The sequence below is a fragment of the Elgaria multicarinata genome, chromosome 1 (assembly GCF_023053635.1).
Source record: "Elgaria multicarinata webbii isolate HBS135686 ecotype San Diego chromosome 1, rElgMul1.1.pri, whole genome shotgun sequence".
In the NCBI taxonomy this organism is placed as follows: domain Eukaryota; kingdom Metazoa; phylum Chordata; class Lepidosauria; order Squamata; family Anguidae; genus Elgaria; species Elgaria multicarinata.
This window is the reverse complement of record NC_086171.1, coordinates 207,485,333-207,505,247: the sequence shown is the minus strand read 5'-3', so window position 1 is coordinate 207,505,247 and position 19,915 is coordinate 207,485,333.

Sequence of the window (19,915 nt, the reverse complement as noted above, 5' to 3'; positions counted from 1 at the left end):
AAAGGAGATTTAAGTACGCTGCCTTGAGTTCCTTGGAGGAAAAAAGGCGGAATATAAATACAATCAGTCTCTCTGCTGTATCTTAGTTTGGTTTTGGGTTTAATAAGCTGTTCTGAATTTTAATAATAATAATAATAATAATGCCTGCCTCATGCACTTTTAGTACAAGGCAGGATAAAAAAAATGAAATAAATAAATCAAGTCTATTATTTCATTCTGGGCAATGTGTATCTCCAAATTGCCACTTGCCACATTCCAACGATGTATGTCCGGAGCTTTTCAGTCTCTCTCAACCATCTCCTTCCCCCCCCCCCCCCCGGCCACCCTGCACCCGCCTCCGCCTCCTGTCTGCGAATTGAAAGATCGGGATCAAGAAAACCGTGAGCCGAGCTGCGCGTTCCTTACCAAGGGCATCTCTCTTCAAATCCTTGTCGTACACAGGCATTTGACAGGTGCAAATCACGGACAAGAAGATATGTCATCGTGACAAAAGGGAAGCCTCTCGGGCTGCTGTCCTTCTCCCCCGCCCACCTACACGACCGCTTTCCTTGACATGTGGGTTGTTGTGGTTGTTGTTGTATAGAGGTTAAACTACTGGAAAGGCGACGGCTTCTCCTCTTCGAATCTGTCTGCCGTGAGATTGAACCCCAGCAGGGACAGGCAGGGTTCCTACATGTAGGGCCGTGCACCTACCATCATTCCTTTTGCGAGCACAACGCCTCGCGTTTGAACGAGAAGCACTCACTTGCATTACTTTCTGTTGTTGAGATTTGACTGGTATCAATGAATTTGGGCAAGGAGTTGGCACAACATAAGGTAACCTGGAGCCAAGAGGGCAGATGCAGATGTGACAGTGGCCAAAGCATTGCGTTAACCATTTTGTGGTTAAGCAGTGTAACCGGAAGCAAGGAATCTGGGTGAAGCACCAGGACTTAGGCCGTTGCTAGACAAGGGTTTAGCCCGGGCTGAAACCCGGGCTCACCACTGTGCGTGCAGATGACAGACAGGGGATCCCAGGGTCAGGCCGGGCTAAACCCTCCCTTGACCCAGGATAACCGGATCCACTTTTGGCCTGGTTTTTCCGAAGTCCCGGGCTCAGCCCTGGGCTGCGGAATGTCTAGCAGTTTCCGCAGCTTTTCCCGGCTACTCGGCTTACTTGCGAGTAGCTGGGAGAAGCCGCGCACTGGGCACAGCGCTCCATAGGAGCGCTGTGCACATTGGGCCGGGGGCAAGGGAATCGCACAGGGGGGTAGAGATGGGGGCCGAGGGGGTCTAGCAGGGGGCATCAAACATGGGGGGGGAATCGGGGGCAGGGGGAATGGGGAACCCTTTAGTTTTTTTAAAAAAAAGCCTTACCTTTTCGTTGGTGCGCTCCTGTGCACATGGCCCCTTTAATTTTTTAAAAAATGGCCGATGTAACGGGGCTTTCCCTTACCCCATCGCATGTTATGTCTAGCTAGGGGCAACGGCGCGGCCTCGCCCCTACTCCCCACCAGATTACCAGGTAGGTCTAGCAAGGCCCTCAGTCAAACACAGGAGCCCTTCTTTTTACAAAACTTAAGAATTTATTAGTAACAACTTAACCATTAACACACTGTGATAGGGTGACCAACTGTCAGGATTTCCCCGGATTTGTCCTGGTTTTTGTTCTTTCCATGGTGTCAGGGGGGATTTTCTATCATTTTCAATAATGTCCTGGAATGACACACCTTCCCCTTTAAGGCTGCCATTAGCATGACAGGAGGGAATGACATGCTTTCTTGAGGCACATCATTCCCCCACCCCGAGCTCCAATTGAGGTCTTAAAGGGGAAAGTGGGTCATTCGTGGACATTATAGAAAAGGCCCCAATTGGAGTGGATGGTGGTGGTGCAGAATGAAATCCTTTCCCCTCCTCCACTCCAATCGGGTTCTTTAAGGTGGCGGGGGAATAACGTACTTTCTGCAGGACTCAGAAAGCTGCTTCCCCACACACACACTAGGTGTCCTCTTTTTTGGTTTCCCAAATATGGTCACCCTACACTGTGAGTCCCTGAGTTATCTCAACTCCTAAATAACTGTCTAGCCGTTCATGCAGGGCCCTGCGCGTTGCCCGGGTAAACTTCTTATGCTGCTCCTGAAATGCTGTTCACTGTGGCAGGCGGCCCAAGTCCCTGCTCCTTGCAGCCATTCTGTCCAACACTGCCTTCTCTTTCTTGTCTTCCCAAAATCTCCTGAAAACCTTCCTCCTTCCCTCTTTCCTCCTCCTTCCTTCTTTTTTCCTTCCCCCCTCCTCCTTCCAACCGCTCCCAACTGCAACACCCTTCTATTCCCCTCCTTCTGTGACAATCCATGCCACAACAGCATGGTTTGGCATGATATCTGAACCAGGCCAGCGAGTGCTTTGCTATGATTAATATTGTTGCAAAATTCCGTCCAAGCCTGTGAGGGCAGCAGACACCCCTGAGTCCGGCACTCATGGGCCCTGGTGGATCTGCCTGACCAGATCTACACTACCGCTTTAAAGCACTTTATAACAGTTGTGATAACTGTATATGGAGGGCCTTGCTAGACCTCCCCCGCTCCCCCTGCCCCTGATTCCCCCCACAATGCCTGATGCCCCCCCGCCTGCTCGCTCGCTCGTCCTCCCTTTGTCCGCCATGCCCTGTCCCCATCCACCATGCCCGTCCCCGTCCTTCTTACCCCCGTCCGCCATGCCCGTCCCTGCTCGCCATGCCTGCTCGTCATGCCCATCCCCTGTCCCCGCTCATCATGCCCGCCCCCTGTCCGCTCGTCATGCCCACTCATCATGCCCGCCCCTGCCCGCTCGTCATGCCCATCCCCTGTCCCCGCTTGTCATGCCCGCCCCTGTCCCTGCTCATCATGCCCGCCCCCTGCCTGCTCGTCATGTCCGATGCCCCCTCCGCGCGCCCCATCCGTGATTCCCCCCCCCCCCGGCCTGATAGGCACAGCGCTCCTATTAGTGCTGTGCCCAGTCCATGGCTTCTCCCAGCTACTCGCGAGTAAGCGACCAGCCGGGAAAAGCCATGGACCCTGCTAGACCTTCCGCAGCCCCGGCTTGAGGCCGGGGCTGCGGAAAAGCTGGGCCATAACCGCATCCGGTTATCCCGGGTTAAGGGAGGACTTAGCCCGGCCTGACCCCAGGATCCCCTGTGTGTCATCTGGATGCACAGGAGGGAGACCGGACCTCACACCAGACTAATGCCTCGTCTAGCAACGGCCGGAGTGTGTCCTGGGCCCCAACAGTTGTCAAAACTGTTATAAAGCACTTTAAAGGAGTAGGGTAGATCCTGCCTAAGATGGACCCATGCCTGAGTACTCACAAACCTTCAACAGTGCTCCGGCCCAGGTCCACTCTAACTCACAGGTCGCAACATTTGCTTTGGCCCTTTTCTCCTGCTGCCACCTTTAATGAAGTGTGTGTTGGGGGAATACACCATTTCCCCAAGGCTATTAGAGTGAAGGGAGAAAAATGCAAGTTTCTCCCTCCCTCTCCCCCACCCCTGCCAATCAGGGCCTTAAAGGGCCCTCCTAATGCAAGGTAGCCTGTTGTTAAGAGGGCTTTTAAGTCCCCGATTGGCATGGGTGGGGAAGGCAAACCGCATCTTCTGGGGCCTCCAGAAAGTGTGCAGTTCCCGCAGCCACACAAATCACATGTGGGACAGATTTCTCAAGATCGAGACATCTGTATATGATTTGCCCCGAGTACTTGCATGCCTCTGAACTCAGAGGTTTATGAGTATCCTATGCAGAGCGACAGGCACTTTGCACCTAGCAATGGAGCAAAAATCTGCCTGGGCCTCCTGGGCCATGATCAAAGGGCCTGGCAGATTTTCACCCTTTGGCTGCTTTGCTGAAAAAGGGGGAGCAGGTCTCGGCCTAACCTGTGCATGCCCTTTGTATTTTTGCCACTGCTGCGGTAATGGCAGCTGCCATTCTAATTTGAATTTGTTTCTAAAAAGTGCTGGGGAACATGGGTGAGAGGGTGCTGTTGCACCATCGACTTTCTGCTTTATTGGTCCCTGGATAACAGCTGGTTGGCCACTGTGTGAACGGAATGCTGGACTCGTTGGAAATGAAATGAAAGGAACCTCTTGTGCAAGCACTTGAGTCACTGCTGACTCCTAGAGGGACGCCTGCTTTCGCTGATGTTTTCTTGGCATACTTTGTAGCGGGGTGGTTTGCCATTGCCTTCCCCAATCGTGGTTACCTTTCCCCCAGCTAGCTGGGTACTCATTTTATCGACCTCGGAAGGATGGAAGGCTGAGTCGACCTGAGCCGGCTGCCTGAGAACCAGCTTCCGCTGGGATCGAACTCAGGCCGTGGGGAGAGTTTCGGCTGCAGTAACTGCCACTTACCACTCTGCGCCACACAAGGCTCCTCGTTGGGCCCTCGGTCTAATCCAGCATGGCAATTCAAATGTTCTTATGTAGGCCATGGCTACACGAGGGGGTAACAGGGCGACGATTTCATGATTTTATGATCATGAGATCATCACCCTTGTTTACATGCAGTGTGCGACATTGCGGCCGCCATTTTGTTTTTGTTTTTTATCGGAGAGGAAGCGCAAAACGGTAAGTTTTTTTTAAAAAAGAAATCCCCACTCCCCCCACCCCATCCCTGGGGAGCTCTGTGTCCCGTGCCCTGTTCCTCGCAAGGAACCGGGACAAACTGTGACAGCGGGCCACACTTCCCGCGGTATCAGGATCAACCCGAGACTGCGGAAAAACTGCGAAAAAAAAGGGTACTGTGGTATCCTGGGGAAAGGGAGGGATCATCGCTCCCTGCTCCCAGGATCCCCTGTGCATCACGTGGATCCCCAGGGTATCACCCCGTCTAGCTATGGATATAGAGTCAAGATGCATGTACCCTCCGACTGACCTTCCAGAGCTGCGGTGGGCAACAATGTGTTCCTCTAGACATTGTTAGATGGCAAATCCCATCAGTCTGTCAGCCTAGTCCATTCTGGGGGTTGATGGTTGTTGTAGTCCAACAACATGCAGACGCCAATTGTGCTAGCGCATTGAGGGAGGGAGCTGAAGGCGCTAGCGAATCCTTCTGCTTGCGAATCCTTGTGCTAGTGAATTGAGGGAGGGAGCTGAATGACAAGCTTAGGAACTGTCATTAATGATATTTTAATAAGGCAGCTGCTCAGAAAGCAAAACCGCATCAACAACACAGGCAAAATGAGGTCAAGCATAAAAAAACAGGAATAGTTACATTTGGTAATGAGAAATGCAAAAACAGGTGAAGGAAACATCAGGGCCTTCTCCAATTTGAATGTACCCCTGCCGCCATGATATGTGAGCTGAAGGCGTATCATTCCACCAGCCCTGCTAACAGTCAATATTTTTCCTCTTCCCTCCCCATCCCATTTTCCTTGTGCGTCATGTCTTTTTAGAGTGTGAGCCTGTGGGCAGGACTGTCCTTTTGCTAATTGTAAGCCCCCACTTTTCTTTTCTTTTCTTTTTTTACTGTGAAGCAGGATACAAATAGTTCAAATCAATACAATAAATACATTTTAATGGTTTCCCCCCCCTTTTGAATTCTATTGTTTTTGTTTACCTTGGGCATCCTGATAAAGGCACAGAAATGCAAGATATAATTATTTTAAATAAATGCATAAATCAATAGGGAGAGCTGAGCATCTGTCACTGCTGCAGGAAAAGATTTCCGCAGACACTGACACAAGATCCAAAACAAGCCCAAAGCCTTTTAAAAAACTAACAACTTGGATTCGTTGTTTGTTCTTTAACAAACTAGGAAGCCCTTCTAAAACCAACACGAGTCGTTGTGTTGGGGCAGAGGAGATGGGGGGGGATGAAAGAGATGGTGTAAAGTATTTTACACATGTGGTTTTATTTAGTAATAATAAAGACTCAGCAAGGGCTATTTTTCTTTTCTCCTCAAAACTTTTAATATCCAACTGCATTAACTAATAACATTTTTTTTAAAAAAAGCCAACCATCTGGCTTATTGGTGAGAGTACTCTAATTCCATTAGGAGTTTAATAAATGTACTTCCCTGTAGAAACATTTCACATTGATAGCCCGAGCAACAATGAGCACTGCTTATAAGATTAGAATATACAGCGGCATTAGGCTCACTTACAGTGTTTACTCGGAGCAGACCTCTAACTTGAAAGTCAGGGTTCACCCCTGAAGGACAGCAGCTGCTTCCAGGCATTATGTTCACCATGCGCAGGTCTTAGGATACAGAACCGAGGTGTATGCCTGCCTTTTGCCTTAGTAGTACCTCAGTAAATGTACATATAATCCCCCAGTTTTGGTCCTGAAAGGCCAACTCTATCATCTATCTATCTATCTATCTATCTATCTATCTATCTATCTCTATCTCAAGGCATAGCTAGACGAGGTGCTATCGCGGGGATCGTCCCAGGATCGTTACTGTGCATCCACATGATGTATAGGGGATCCCGAGAGCAGGGAGGGATGATCCCTCCCTGTCTCCGGGATATCGCCCTACCCTTCTGTCCCAGTTTTTCCGTGGTCTCGGGATGATCCTGAGACTGCAGAAAGTGTGGCCTGCTGTCGCAGTTTGTCCCAGCTCCTTGGAGCCAGGAGCCGTGCATGGGGCACAGAGCTCCTCAGGAGCTCTGTGCCCTCAGGGGTGGGGAAGGGTAAGTGGTGAAAAATATATTTTTTTAAAAAAACCTATGATTTGTGCATGAGCGCTCATGCGCTCCGTCTCCTTTAAAAGAAAAAAACAAAATGGCAGCCGTGATGTCATGCGCCACATGTAGACGAGGGTGATGATTTCATGATCATAAAATTGCGAGATCATCTCCCTTTGACCCCCTCATCTAGCTGAGGCCTCAGTGGGGGATTCCACACCTTAGAGAGCTGCTTTAGAATTCTGAATGGTTCAAACTGAAACCTGGAGTGGATTCACTGCCCCACTTGAAATTGGAGCCACCAGCCTCCATCTATCTATCTATCTATCTATCTATCTATCTATCTATCTATCATCTATCATTTATTTAATAACATCAATGCACATTGAGCTTTGAAGAGGTCTGTTTCTTACTAAAAGCAGATAAGGTGTTTTGGGGCTGCATCTCAGCTATACCACTTTAGACTGCAGGAAGGGCATCCTAGGATTGAATGTTCTTCCCCAAGACAAAATGCCTGCATTCGGTTACTGTCATTGTTATTTATATCCCGTCTCTTGCCCAAGTGTCTCAAGGTGGCATGCATTATTCTCCTCTGCCCCCCTCGCCATTTCGTCCTCACAACAACCCTGTGGGGTAGGTTAGGCTGAGAGTCTAGCTCCTTCCTATCTCTCCTCTCTCATCTCACACTATTGCCCCGCTCGTGCTCTTCGTTCCTCTGATGCCATGTTTCTCACCTGCCCAAGGGTCTCTACTTCCCTTGCTCGGCTTCGTCCATTTTCTTCTGCTGCCCCTTACGCCTGGAACGCTCTTCCAGAACATCTGAGATCCACAAGTTCAATCGCAGCTTTTAAAGCTCAGCTAAAAACTTTTCTTTTTCCTAAAGCTTTTAAAACCTGATGTTGTTTGGACTCTATACTGTTAGTTTTACCCTACCGTGTGCCTGTTTACCCTACCCAGTGCCTGTTTGCATTCTCTTCCCCTCCTTATTGCTTTACTATGATTTTATTAGAATGTAAGCCTATGCGGCAGGGTCTTGCTATTTACTGTTTTACTCTGTACAGCACCATGTACATTGATAGTGCTATATAAATAAATAAATAAATAAATAAATAATAATAATAATAGTGTGTGTGAGTGGCCCTATGTCACTCAGTGAGCACCATTTATTTATTTATTTATTTATTTTATTACATTTATATACCGCCCCACAGCCGAAGCTCTCTGGATGATGATGATGATGATGATGATGATTTATTACATTTGTATACCGCTCCATAGCCGAGGCTGTCTGGGCAGTTTACAGTACATAGGATAAAAACACTTTAAAACAATATACCCCCCCAAAAGTATGTATGTATTTGAACCTGTGGCCAGACCTATGCCTGTCAAATCATTATGATCGTGCCCCAAGAGTAGGGATGGCACAACGCCTGGCTGGGTCCACGAGGGCGATGGACCCCCTTGAGTCTGGCTCTCACAGACTTGGCCGAATGAGCCCGGCGTGAGGGCAGGGTTGCACCCTGGGAAAGCGCACTTTCTGGAGCCTCCAGAAAGTGCGCCATTCACCTGGGCACACAATGCCCAGGGCACGCGATTGGCCGTCACCCTTATTGCAGCCTGGGGAAATGACGCACTTTCCAGAGGCTCCAGAAAGCATGCTTTGATGGTTGCTGAGGGCTCAGGGGAACTCACGAACCTCCCTAGCGCTTTGCAAAGGCTCTCATGGTCTGGCTCATTGGAGCAAAACGCACAAGTGAGAGGCAAGAGCTCATGAGGTGGGCCCTGGCTAAGCTCACCCATCCCTAGGCTTCCACTTCAATACCACTATTATTATTATTATTATTATTTATTTATATAGCACCATCAATGTACATGGTGCTGTACAGAGTAAAACAGTAAATAGCAAGGCCCTGCCGCATAGGCTTACAATCTATAAAGCAGTAGTGTAGATCTAGTTTCAGTTTGGTACCCCTGCAATTCAGGCCTTAGCTAGACCAGTCTATATCCCGGGGTGAACTCCGGGATCATCCCTGTGCATCCACATGACGCACAGGGGATCCCAGAATCAGGGAGCAATCATCCCTCCCTTGCCCCGGGATACAGCCCTACCCTTTGGGCCTGCTTTTTCCATGGTCCCGGGCTGAGCCCGAGACCGTGGAACATGTGGTCCATTTCCGGGGCTTGATCCTGCTCCGCGTGATTAGTCGCGTGGAGCTGGGAGCCGCACACAGAGTGCAGCACTCCTCAGGAGCGCTGCGCCCATCGGGGATAGGGGGGGGAGCAGGGGAAATAATTTAAATTTTAAAAAACACTTACCTTTGCGCATGACCGTTCGTGCACTGCCATTGCTTTAAGAAAATATTAAAAATGGCAGGCGCGATACCTCTCTTTCTGAGGTCGTCGTGCCTTACGTGTAAACGGGGGAGAGATCTCGTATTAATCCCAATGCGAGATCTCCCCTCCTCTGTCCCGGGACAAAAGGAAGGTCTAGCTAAGGCTTCAGTTTAGAAAAAGACTTTTTCTATTGGTTTGGGATGACCTGGGTCCAGGTGCAAATTCATTGAAGAGTTTATTTTATTTGAGATGATTTGGATGGAACATAAATTGGCTGGCTTTGTCTCCTGTGAAATTTAAATAAATCCTAATACTTTTTCTTAATCTGATGAATACTGATGAGGGTAGAAACTGAAACATTTAGCTCAAAATATGGTTTTTGTTTAACTACTCTGTTGTTGGTCTTTCTGTCTTTCTATTTTTCTCCTTCTCCCATAATCCTAGAACCCAATGGGGTCATCCCTTGAAGCTGATTGGTGGGAGACAGATAAAAGGAAGGACTTCTTCGCACAGAACATAGTTAAACAATGGAACTCACTACCACAAGATGTGGTGATGGACACCAGTTTTGATGACTTCAGAAGGGGGTTGAATATATTCCAGGAGGAGAAGGCTTTCAATGGCTACTGGCCCTGATGGGGAACATGGGTGGGAGGTTGCTGCTGCACCGTGTCCTGCTTTGTGGATCCCTTGCTGACATCTGGTTGGCCACTGTGTGAACAGAGTGCTGGACTAGATGGAACCTTGGTCTGATCCAGCAGGGCACTCCTTATGTTCTTATAGATAAAGATATGGATATTATGCAGTGTTCTGTGGAACTAGGCTGCCAATCTTTTAAGTGCCAAACAACATCCCTGCATGTGAGACCTGTTCTGTGTGTCATTTCATTATATTCCCATAACAGTTGCAGGATGAGGCCTGTTTTGGGAAATGAGGGATTTGGATTGGGTTTTTCAAGGAACACGTAAATGCTCTCCTGCTACCCAGCCTCCACCAGGGGCAAGATCTGGTCTCTGAGGCTTTTTCAAGCCAGCTCAACCATGGCCAGATCTACACCTTGATGCCATCATGGTAATCCTATATCTCTCTTCCTCATATATTTATTTATTTATTTATTTATTTATTTATTTATTTATTACATTATTATACTGCCCATTAGCTGAGGTTCTCAGTTCAAGGCATACAAATATCCAAATAAATTTAAAACATTAAAAAAGAAAAGAAAAAAGAAACCCAATATAAAACCAGATAAGTTACATTCCAGGGAAAGCCTGTGTGAAAAGGTATGTTTTCAGGGGACATTTAAAGGATGCTACAGAGAAGGCCCACAGTCGAGGCTCTTCATAGTGACATTCCGTTCATTTTGAAATGGCCAGCAAGACCTCCTCTGAAGATGGGAATTGTCACCTAGGTGTGTAACATAGGACACACAATGACATTTCTTGTGGTAGTTTGAACAAAGTGGAATAAAAAGTAGGGCTGTGCAGGGACCCCCCCCCCCCCGATCCACCTCAGAGGCCAGTTCGGAGCCCCCGAAACAGCCCCGATTCACCCCGGGGGTGCTTCGGGCGTTGCCCAACACGACTCGGTGCCAAAGCTGAAGCGAGATTCTGGCCCTCCAAGCATCTCGGTCTTTTCTAGGTGCTGGCTGTGCAGCCGGCTCCCAGAAAAGCATCCCTGCCCCCACTCTGCCCCACTTACCTGCTGCCATCGTCGCTATTGCTGGTGGCCCTAGAAGTACTAATTAGGGGTGTTCACGGACCCCCTGCTCCGCCCCGCAGGCCAATCCGAAATATTCGGATCGGCCCGCTCCGCTCCACGCCGCTCCGCCCATACTCCGCTCCTCTTTGCCGCGGAGCTCCGGCTCCGAAATGGAGCTCTGCAGTAGAGGGGAGTGGCACCAGGTAAGGCCGGGAGAGGAGGGCAGGGGGTGGGGTTACCGGGACCTGCCACCTTCGCCGCCCATGGTAAGGGACCAAGGGAGAGGGGGGCCTTACCTGCCTCCGTCCACGGTCCGTCGGCTTCTTCAATTGAGCCCACGGTTCAACCAGGAAGTCTGGGCCGCTTGCGGCCTAGACTTCCTGGTTGAACCGTGGGCTCAATTGAAGAAGCCAACGGACCGTGGACGGACGCAGGTAAGGGAGAGGGGAGGGTTACCAGACCCTGCCGCTGTCGCCGCATGGGCGACAGCGACAGCGGCAGGGCCCGGTAAATCCCACTTACCTTTCCGGCGGAGCTCCGGATCAAGGCAAAGGATCCACCTTCACATCGATCCTCTTCGCCACGCTCCGCCGGCCCCCCAATCCTCTTCACCTCCGCCTTAAGGGCAGGCGCAGCCCCCGCTCCGCTTCTAATTCGCCGGTCCGATTAGAAGCGGAGCACATCCCTAGTACTAATCACTCAAAGCCCTTGCAATATCTTAAAATCAGCCTGGTTATTTTCACATGCGGCGGAAGCTGGCAGGAGTGAGGAGGAGGCAGTGGCAATGATGGCAGCAGGTAAGGACCGCCCAGTGCCACTCTGAACCAGCCTGAGGCACCCCGAAGCTTGGGAACTAATCTGAGCCAGAACCGAGACGTCGCAGGCTGAATCAGCCTGCCTTGCCCCAGATTCGGGGCCTCAGCCTGAGGCGCTGCACAACCCTAATAAAAAGCAGGCAATAACACTATGGATGTGGTGTATGGACTGTTCAATGTGCCTCAACAGTGATCAATGCACTTCAGTACCGCCATAAAACAGGAGTGTAGATCTAGTCCATGTTTCCGTTCAGTGGTTACCTGTTTGTTGTCGTACGCCACCTAGAGGCCTAACCAGAAAATGTATTTCAAGCTGTATGGCAGTGCAGGGCAACTCTCTCCTTTTCTTCCCCCCACCCCCCGGTTGAGGGCTGCATTCTCTCATGGATAATCTGTCGGAGGCTGCAAGCCAGCAGTAGGCAGGACCACAAGGTCACCCTTTTCCTCTCCATGCTCTCCCAGCAGACTGCAAGGGAAGGGATAGATCACTCTTACCAGAGGACTGCATGCACAGAGCTGGTGGTTCGAATGTTAGTGGGGCGTGAATCTGCTCCAGGTTTCAACCAGAACCAGTCAGAACTCTAAAGGAACCATCCAGGGTGCTTACAGGTTTACTGCATTTCCATTGAAATTGTAATAATTATTTCTAAATTGGCATGAGCCATCACATGCAAATTTTATGCAAATCACTGCCCTCTTTTGTCTTCTTTCTGGTGACGTGCTTCCACTTTTTTGATGATTCATAAGTAGTCCGCTTAAGGGGGGAAGGGATACAACCCATATATTATTACTATTAAGATGCCTTTTTAATAATTTGCTGGTTTTTTATGATGTATTAATTTTAAATGTTTTAATTAGTTATATGTATTTTATTGTGTTTGTATTTGTGTTGTACCCTGCCTCGATCCAGAGGGTGAAGCAGGTAACAAATAAAATGATGATGATGATGATGATGATGATGATGATGATGCAACATATGGAGGTGGAAGAGGGATGGGGTTTCTGAGGACATGTCTAGACGTAGGGAGGGGAGGGGGAGGATCTCATGATATGGTGATCACTAGATCCTCCCCCTCAGTCCACACGTGGCACGCAATGTCCTGGGAGGAAGAGGACATCACGCCCGCCATATTAGGGGTTTGTTTTTTTATCGAAAAAGAGTGCACAAGCATTCCTGTGATAGGGGGGTTTGTTTTTGTTTTAAAAAAGGTATCCCTCTCCCCCCTCCCATCCCCGATGGGCATGGAGCTGGGAAGAAACTGAGATGGCTACCCACACGTCCCATGGTCTTGGGATGATCGCAAGACCATAGGAAAAGTTGGGATTAAAACCATCTCGGTTATCCTGGGGAAAGGGAGGGATCATCCCTCCCTGCCCACAGGATCCCCTGTCATGTGGACACACAAGGATGGTCCTGGGGCGATCCCCAGGATAACAAGTCATGTAGACATGCCCTGAGTCAACACTGTCCAAGAGAATCGTTGTTGACTGGATAGTCTCCCCTGCTGACAACAACAACAAGGCATTTTTCACCAGAGGCAACAGTCCATCGCCCTCTCTTAGGCCTTAGCTAGACCTAAAGTTTTTCCCGGGATCGTCCCGGGGTCGTCCCTGCCTGCTCCCGGGATATCCTGTGTGTCATTTACATAAACAGGGATGACCCCTGGATGATCCCGGGATAAACCTTAGGTCTAGCTAAAGCCTCAGTCTCAGCCCTTCAAGATATGAAGTACGACAATGGAATCAGTTACCTAGGGAGGTTGTGGGCTCTCCCACACTAGAGGCATTCAAGAGGCAGCTGGACAACCATTTGTCAGGGATCCTTTAGGGTGGATTCCTGCATTGAGTAGGGGGTTGGACCCGATGGCCTTGTAGGCCCCTTCCGACTCTGCTATTCTATGATTCTATGATATGTGTGGAAATTTTCCTCAGCACTTCATCACCATACTGCTTGGCCACTGTGTGAACAGAATCCTGGACTAGACGGACCCTTGGTCTGATCCAGCAGGGCTCTTCTGATATTCTTATGACAATTTTGCCTAGCAAACCGTATCACCAACTGCCAACAATTCTGGGTTGCCTTGGATATCCCTTAGAGGCCAAAAAGGCAGGATACGGAAAGATTTAAATGAATTAAGCAAAAGAAATAACTGCAAACCTGTCTGAGAAGAAGCAAGTCAATGTCTATCTCGCCTGATGTATATGTATGTATGTATAAAATAATAAAATAATAATCTATATATATATATATTTAAAAAAACCCTTCAGATTGTTTTGCTTCTCTCAGAGGATGAAAAACTGGGCTGAGAAAATAATTTAGTGTAATTGACTCGTGGTCAGCGCTAGCGGAAAAGAGAATATGGATGCCGTTCTTAGCATTGTTTATAATAGACTGTCAGAGTTCATCTGGAGGGAAGATTTATTGAGCCTAAAATTCCACCGTGAAGCAATAATCTTGGTCACTGACCTTGGACAGGAAAAACTCTGCCAGGTCTCCGTCGTGCATTTCAGCAAGGAATAATATCAGGTCCCAAACAATTCACAAGTCAAAAGAGACCCCGACAATATTTTCTGAATAACCCCGCTGTGAATGAAGGGAGCTAAAAGGATGCTTTCTCCTCACGCTGTGGGGCTCCGCTGTGTAGCTCCGAATCAGCTTCTGGAAACTTTGGGTGCAAACTTATTATTCCAATTGCTCTGGTTATGATGATTCAAATGCTTTGCGCTCACAATATGTTTGACGGTTTGTCCATTCAATACAGTTTTATTGGGGAGACAACTTTCTTTCCCCCTCTGAATCTGGGACATCAAGTCCTATAAATCAACAGATTCAGAGTATGAATCTGGATAGGAAACACAGGAACGGCGGCAGATGCCATGTTAGGGAAATTGGATATTCTCAACTTACCGAAGAGGCGGCATGATGTCATTCATCTCCCAGAAGTTTTCCTGACTAACCTGTGGGAGTCCGAGTCCAACCAGTTATGGACTAGAGGTTGGCAACCAGGTTAGAACAATGGTAACCATGAAGAGAGGAGGCTGTAACAAGGTCCATAACTCATGTAGAGAGGAGGTCACTTTGATGCACAGCAGAAGTTGGTAAGTGAGGTGACAGTTCTGCAGCTGGGCTGGGGGAAACACTTCAGGAAAGTTCTTGCTTCCTGATGATAATTAATTGACCACAAAGATTATGAAATCTGAGGTTGCCTGACTCAGAGGATGGTCCTGTTGTTCAGACGACATGCTAAGCCATAGCGGTTAAGCATTAGGGCTGTGCACCCCACCCTTATCTGCCTCAGAAGCCAGCTCGGAGTCCCCAAAGCAGCCCCAGTTTGGCTTGGGGGTGCTTTGGGGGTTGCCCGACCTGTCTTGGTGCCGAAGCCGAGGTGAGATTCGGGCCCTCTGAGGGGAGTCAGACTTTTCTGGGTGCTGGCTGCACAACCGGCACCCAGGAAAGGTTCCCTTTCCCCACTTACCTGCTGCTGCTGTCCACTATCCGCCACAGCTGCCGCCATCCACCGCTGACCGCCGTCCTTGCGTCTGGCGGCTTCCGGTGCCGCTGACACATATGACCGGAAGTAGGCCGCGCGTGACAGATGGCAACAGTCCCTTACTTGCTGCCACCGCTGCTGCCACCATCCTTGCGTCCGGAGGCTTCTGCTGCCACCAACACATATGGCTTCGGCTTCGGGGTGCCTCAGACTTCTCCCAAACTGCCTCAGAACCGAGCTGAGGCAGGCCAAATCAGCCCACCTCAGCTCAGATTCGGGCCTCAACCCAAGGCGCTGCACAGCTCTGTTAAGCATGTTGAGCTAAACGTTATGGCTTAGTGTGTCGTGTGAACCATTCCTAACCATGGCAGCTACATAACCATGGTTTAAACACACTCACTAACCATTTGCTGCAAAAGCCTAACTCCACACACACAAACACACACAGTCACTATTTTCTCCCAGGATCCATTTTCTGCCAGATAGCATTGTTTGTGAAAGAATTAAGGATCAACAATGGCTGCCAATGGCCACTACATAAGGATGTATGAGAAACTTGATCCTTGCAAATTCCAAGACAAACTGACCGGACCCATACCTCCTGGACTGCTGTGTGGATCAAAGCTTAGCTATCCATCAGTTTTTGTACTTCTACTAATGTTGCAACATGGTTCTCAACCTACATTATATTCTTTTAGACGCCAGGTGAAGACCTTTTTATTCTCCCAGTATTTTAACATATAGATTAATTTTAACTTTGCTGTTTTAAATTTGTATTTTAAATTTGTATTTTTGCATTGCTGCTGTTTTTATCTTGGTTGTGCTTTTATACTGTATTTTATATTATGGTTTTATACTGTTGTTTTATACTTTGAATTGTCTTAATTTTGTAAACTGCCCAGAGAGCTTCGGCTATTGGGCAGTATAGAAATGCAATAAATAAATAAATAAAAGTTCCAATACATTTTTCATATGCACATTTTGAGAGAAGGTATGCTTAGATATCCGTATTTCAACAGAACATGTGTTCAACGTTGCAAACTTAACTCGGGACCAGGGCCAGCATCAGGGATCACTCCTTGGATAGATCTTGTAGAGTTCTGGCTAAAACGCAGAGTGGATTCATCACCCCACTGACATTAGAGCCACCAGTCTTCACTGATTCAGAGAATATTCACCACTACTAACCTAAATCCCATTGATTTTTGCAGGGCTTACTTGCTAGGAATTTTTGTTGTATTTTGCCCATTGGATTTGCTAGAAGGATGTAGCAAAAGAAGGGTGAACATCTTCAAAGATCACTTTTTGATTTGTAGCTCAATATCTACTCAAACATAAATCGTACTGAATTTACTCACAGGTAAATGGATGTGGGACTGCAGCAATATTTATTTATTATTTATTTGTGCATCAGTATAGCCCCAGAGGTTATTTTCAGGTGTAGTTTTCAAATAGTTCCTCTCATTTGATTTCCGTTTGTTTGTTCCAACACGTACTTTTGGCATGAAAAACAGGAAATATTGCTGTTATATGCAGAGTGTGGATGTCAAGTTTAAAATACATGCTCAATGTTTATTAAGTCAACGGTAATTTAATGCCTGACTTGCATGGTTTATTTTTAGCAATGCATAATCAAAATTAGCGTTGATGCTAGGTGACCCCAATGAAGACGTCGGTGGAGGAATTCCTAGAACTTGTTAAATGTGCATTTTTTTGCCTCGGAATGTTTGTGCTGTGGGGCTTGCCGCCATTCCCTCTGACTTAAAAGTGTGGATTGGAAGAGTGGAGGCTGATCGCTCCAATTTCAGTGGGGCTGTGAATCCATTCTGGGTTTTAGTAAGAACCAGCCAGAACTCTAAACTAGCCATCCAAGAGCTGAAAATTTTGGGAGATACAGGTCATTGCTAGATGAGGACTTAGCCCGGTGTGAGGCCCGGGCTCCCTGCTGTGCATCCAGATGACGTACGGGGGATCCTGGGGTCAGGCTGGGCTAAGTCCTCCCTTGACCCAAGATAACCGGATCCACTTATGGCCCGGCTTTTCCGCAACCCTGGGCTGAGGCCGGGGCTGCGGAAGGTCTAGCTACTTCCGTGGCTTTTCCTGGCTGCTCGCTTACTCATGAGTAGCCAGGAGAAGCCGAGCACTGTGCCCATCGGGCCGGGGAGGGGGAATCATGGGGGGGTAGATGGGGGCCGGGGGAAAGAGCAGACCCGGCAGGAGAGATGGGGGAAGAGCGGAGCCAGGGTGGGGAGATCATGGCCGGGGGGGGCGTGGAGGGGGCATCGGACATGGCAGGTGGGTGATCGGGTGGGCATGGCAAGTGGGGACGGGCGAGCGGGCAGGGGGTGGGCATGGCGAGTGGGGACAGGCAGGCGAGCGGGGCGGACATGGCGAGCGGGGGGAGGATGGGAGAGCAAGCGGGCGGGGGGCATCAGACATTGTGGGGGGGAAATCGGGGCAGGGGGAGCGGGGAACCCTTCATTTTTTTAAAAAAAAAAACAGACTTACCTTTTCCGTTGGTGCGCTCCTGCGCACATGGCCCTCTAAGTAAAAAAAAAATGGAGGACGCGACGGGGCTTTCCCTTACCCCGTCACGTGTTATGTGTAGAAAAGGGTGACGGCCCACGCTAGCTGTAGCGTGGTGTCGCCCCTACTCCCAAGCGGATTATCAGGTAGGTTTAGCAAGGCCCTAAGTCATAGGCTTCAGCTAGACCTACAGGTCTTGTGCGATGGAGGGGTGATGATCTTTCAATACTTTTATCGCGAGATCTCCCCTTCTGTTTACACATGGCACGCGACGACCTTGGATGGGGGGGATGTTGCATCCGCTTTTTGGCATTTTTTGTTGTTGAAGGAGAAGCATGCATGAGCAAAAGGTAAGTTTTTTATTTTAAATAATTTTTCCCACTTCCCCCACCCCACTCCCGATGGGCTCAGGGCCCTGGCTCCTCGTGAGTAACCATGAGGAGCTAGGACAAACCACAACACCCACACACGAGGTGAGCCTGAGACCACGGAAAAAGTGGGCTCAAAGGTTAGGGTGAGATCCCGGGGCAAGGGATGGATCCTGGGGCATGGGATCCCGGGGCAAGGGAGTGCTTTTTATACTGTATTTTATATTTGTGCTTTTAACCTGTTGGATGTTTTATTATGGCTTTAATTTTTGTGAACTGCCCAGAGAGCTTCGGCTATTGGGCGGTATAAAAATGTAATCAATCAATCAATCAATCAATCATCCCACCCTGCTCCCGGGATCCCCTGTGCATCATGTGGACACACAGGGATGATCCAAGGGATTGCCCCAGGATATCGCCCTGTCTAGCTATGGCCATAGACATCCATTTGGGAGTTTTCCTAAATTCGTTTCAGTTTCCACTGTCATGCCTGACAGTGGCATGACAGCAAGTCGGGCCAGTTTGTGGATTTTCCATCCATTTTGCTCATTTCGTTCCTGCAGGTTCTGCAATTTGCACAAATATCTGAGCAGTTTCCACGACTCACTGAGCAGTTTGCACAAATTCGGCCATAATTTGTGTAAAATTGGCCGTAAATTGTGCAAAATGCCCCAAAATTTGCATGAACTGTGGAACCCATGGGAAAAAGGGGAGGCAAAAAAGTTCCTGGAGTTCAGGAAAATTCTGCGACTCACCTCACAAACACAAATCAAGTTGTGCATGCTGTGAAATTCCATTGAATCAAAAAAAAACCAGGGACGGATATCTGTAATTTTCACGGACTGTTATGAAATGGACAGGAGGTAAATTCTCACCTTTCTGATATTGTTTCAGAGTCTTTTCATGAGTGCTTATTTAGTGTTCCTAGTTCTGAGTAGGAAGATGGGGTCAGTAGGGGGGACGTGATCGTTTGAGTGAGGACATGGACATAACCCTACCAGGAAATATGTGCAAGATTGAGCCAAGCAAGGTTGTGCTTGCTTCAGTTCTTGGAACTACTGACACCCCCTAAGTCTCTCCCCAAAAGCCCATAAACTGCCCTTTGGGCAGGGAATGGTGGCAACAGCAGGAACTCATAGGTCCCTGCAGGGCATCTTTTTTTCCTACCAGGAAGCTTTTCCACCAGTCATTTCCACCGAAGAGAAGGCCCTTCACTGCCGACTTCTCTGTACCGCTTTCTCCCTGGTGGAAATGACATGCATCTATTTCCTGTGGGGATTCTGGAACTTGTAGTTCCAGCCCTGCCCCCTGCCCCAACAGGAAAGAACGCCTGGGGGTTTGGAAACAGCCGTCTCCATCACCACGGCCTTCCCTTGCCTCCAGGTTAGTCAGTTATTAGATTGTAAGCCTATGCAGCAGGGTCTTGCTATTTACTGTTTTACTCTGTACAGCACCATGTACACTGATGGTGCTATATAAATAAATAATAATAATAATAATAATAATAATAATAATAATAATAATCAGTTTTATTGTTTTGGATGTTATGGCTTCAATTGTTTTGAACCATCCAGAAAGCTTTGGCTATTGGGCAGTTTAAAATATAATAAATAAATAAATAAATAAATAAATAAATAAATAAAAAACATTTTAAAATGTGTATATTAGGGGAAGTTGTGTACAAAAATTTGCACATTAGGGAAAGTTGTGTATGAAAATAAATGTGCTGTGAGTGGGTGGGTTTTTTCGTTTGCTTTCAAAAAATCAGACTGATCGAGATATTGAACTAACTTATGACTGAATACATGTGAAACTGACCCAGACAAGATTTGTCCATTCCTAACGGGCATAGGGAATTCTCTGAGGGGTGTTCAACAGGAATAGCTGTAAGGAAGTCTGTGAGACAGGATCCTGCATTGTTAATTGAAGTTCATTGTGGGAGCCAGGAATTAGCTTCATCCGAGATTGGACTTCATAGATCAAGCATCATTTGGAGTTTTCTGATAGAGATTTGAATGGAAAAGTCATTTTCTGTGCTGCCCGCGGT